This window comes from Kryptolebias marmoratus, linkage group LG8, assembly GCF_001649575.2.
Source record: "Kryptolebias marmoratus isolate JLee-2015 linkage group LG8, ASM164957v2, whole genome shotgun sequence".
NCBI lineage: Eukaryota > Metazoa > Chordata > Actinopteri > Cyprinodontiformes > Rivulidae > Kryptolebias > Kryptolebias marmoratus.
Genome location: NC_051437.1, coordinates 28,466,594 through 28,469,800, shown reverse-complemented (window position 1 = coordinate 28,469,800; position 3,207 = coordinate 28,466,594). Strand labels below are relative to the sequence as shown.

The 3,207-nt window shown below is 39.3% G+C and overlaps 1 protein-coding gene across 2 annotated transcripts in view; it reads right to left on the bottom strand.

Annotated features, from left to right (window-relative positions):
- LOC108250565 (tumor necrosis factor receptor superfamily member 14-like) overlaps positions 1–3,207 on the bottom strand; it is a 29,931-nt gene that overhangs the window by 19,050 nt on the left and 7,674 nt on the right. The gene's annotated exons all lie outside the window — the stretch shown is intronic.

The window sequence follows — 3,207 nt, the reverse complement described above, 5'->3', positions numbered from 1 at the left end:
TTTACATATGTGAAGAATATTTTGTAATAACCACGCACTGCAATGCTTGTTGACTGTATTTTTATTATTTTTAATAAAAACAGTTTCTCTCCTGTCTGTACGACACCAAACATGAAACGTTTTTCTGTTTCCTGCATCTTCAGCTGCTCCTCATTTCTTTATATTTTGCTTCACATGAAATAATTTAGTTTTTTAAAGTGGGTTTAATTTATAATTCTTCACACTTTAGCTGCTCTTTCAATCAGTTTCTGACCAGATATTTCATTTTCAATCATTTTGTTTTCCTCCAACATGTTTTAATTGGATTTTTATCCACCTTGTTGCAGCAGCTGTTCCCATTTCTTTCTCTGAATCCATAAAAACTACTAAAGAGAAACAGTTTGTCAGGAAATATGATTTTATTTCCAACAAGGTGATCCTCAGACAGCTAATGCTGCCCCCTGCTGGACAGGATGTTCATCTGGATCACCTGTTTGTCCCCAGCAGGAAATAATCTGATCCAGGACCTGTGAGGTCTGATGGGAACACATTCTAAATGAGGAACAAAACAAGAGAAAACTTTTCATTTTCCTTCTGTGAAGCTGATTGGATCATTCTGTAGCTGAGCGTCCTCATCCTCTCTTCCATGGAAACATTTCATCCAAGTTTTATCATTAATTTGCATAAAATAAAAGATCATTTGGAAGAATTACAGGTAGTATTAATGAACTCTGTAGTTTGTTTTCAGCCTCAGAGTTACAGCTCCAGTGTTGTTCACATAAATAAATCATGTGCATTTTTAGGATTAAAACTGATTTTTGCACAATGAATGAATCCACATTGTCTCTTCAGTCAATAAATGTCAACCACTGTGAACATGTACAGACATGCCTGTTCATCTTAAAGCCTCAGAGAGGAGAGATGCAGGAGGCTTGAAGCTCCTTGGAGACGTTTTGGTCTTAAAACCGTCCTGCGTCCTCGCTGGGGCCTCCGAGCAGCTTCCCAGCTTTTCATGCAAGGATTCCCATATTCCCTGCCTCATTCCACTTAGGCTGTTTATTTAATTCAAATCCTACTTGTCTGGTAATCCTGCAGGTTTCATGGTAATCTGATGCTTGTTGACCGCCTGGACCAGTAGAGTCCAATCCTGGTCCTGGAGGTCCACCATCCTGCAGGTTTTAGATGTTTCTCTGCTCCTCAGCAGCTCTTCAGGTTCTGCAGAAGTCTGTTAATCACTCAGATCAGGTGAGTCAGAGCAGAGAAACACTTAAAATATGCAGGATAGTGGCCCCACAGGACCAGGACTGGACGCCACTGATGTAGACGGTTTATTAGGTGAAAGTAGAGTTAGAGCTCTCAGAAACAGCTGAGTCAATGACAGGTTGATTTTACTCAGGCCTGAAAGCTGATTAAAGGGATCTAAACACCATTTTTATCAGAACATCCTGTAGCATGCATGCTGCTGTGAACTATATTTACTAATAAATCAGTAGGAGAATAAAAGATCGAGTCAAATGAGCAAAATGTAACCTAAAATGAAACGGAGAAGCAGATCTGGTTGAGTTTCTTCAGCAGAAATCTTGTCTGATTGTGTTTGAGTTCAGGTGGAGGTGGTGCTCATCCTTTAGATGGGAGGTTTGGGGCTTGGGGGGCTGCTGGGTAAAATCCCATAAGAGAAAAAAGACAAACACAGACAGGAAGTCAGATTAGAATAACTATAGGTACATCTAAATTTATTTATTTAATCCTCAGAAAAACAGACGAAGGTGGAATCCTCATTTTTAATGGTGCTGATGTGCAAACATTACAGTAAAATAAAATATAACACATTCATTGTAAATGAAATAACTTCATTCATATATTTTTACATTTTTAGCATCTTTTGATTCTGTGGTTGACTGTTTAGAGGGCACACATTTGGTGAGCTTTCTTTGTCAAAAATAGCTGCAGTTTATTTAGCAATGATTTCATTTATTTAAGCAGGTAAATCCCACTGAGATCACAGATCTCTTTTTAAGGAAGGCTCGTTTTTAGACTGAGGGAGGAAACCCACACAAACACTGCACCACCGTGCTGCCAATCATCCGATCTGCTTCCAGGTCAGACTAACTGGGTTGTTCCATGTTCTGTCAGCAGAGGGAGAACTTCAGATGTTGTTCTTTGTTTTCATTCTCCTACTTTCTGACCAGGTCCTGTTGATACAGTAAATACTCTTTCACAGGTTACTGATCTTATCTGATTCCTCTTTAACCCCCTCTTGTCTCAGTCATCAGGTCAGCTGCTGCTTTAGCTTCATATGTTGGTTCCGAAGTTAAACATCTGGTTTTATTTACCTCTTTGACCCAAAATAAAGGCATCTTTTAAATATGTATTTTTTACATCTTCTGTCCCTCTCGCTGGTTTCTGTGCTTCACAGTAATTATAACTGCTCCCAAGGGTGTTTCGTCTGGTGCAGAATAAAGCCACTGATGATTAATCTTCTTTTTGGCCGCAAACAACGTGATAACGATCAAATACACAAATTAGATGAATGTTAACAGATTAACATTCACAACCACGTTAATGCTTACATAAAAATAAATGTATAAACATCCCGTGTGCGCCTTCTGACTAAACATTTAGGAGATGTTATTGTCCATATCTTCTGTCTTAAGTAAACTCCGACATAACTTATTGTCTGAGCGTCTTCGGCATCTTCTAGAAGCTTACCTCTGCTATCGGTCACGTGATCAGAGCTTAACCACGTATTGGTGCAATACACACTTTCACCAACAGGTGTCAGTAATACAACACGTTAAATTAAATTCTCCGTATTTACAAAGGAAATTAAAACACAAATAAACAAACAAACACATTTTCTTTCTGCGACAGCTACTGAAATATTTAGAAACTATTGTAACAGGTGGTACAGAGTGTCGTAGCTGCCTCGCGGTCTGAAACTCCAGGAAGCTGGAAGCGTAGATTTGTGAGAGACGGTGTCAGTTTCCGGTTCGGGGGTGTGTCGGTGAAACAACAAACAAACAAACGAAGACGGTANGGAGTGATTTGGCGGATTGCATAAACTGTACATTGACTGTAGCAACATGGCTTCTACATCAGGAGGGAATAGTGGTAATGAAATGGAATGGATGATATCAAGATCAGCAAGAATGAAAAAAGCAATTAGGAAGAGACAAGAAAGGGCAAGAAGTTGGTCGGAAGAAAGTGAAGCCAGAGAAGAAGTCAACA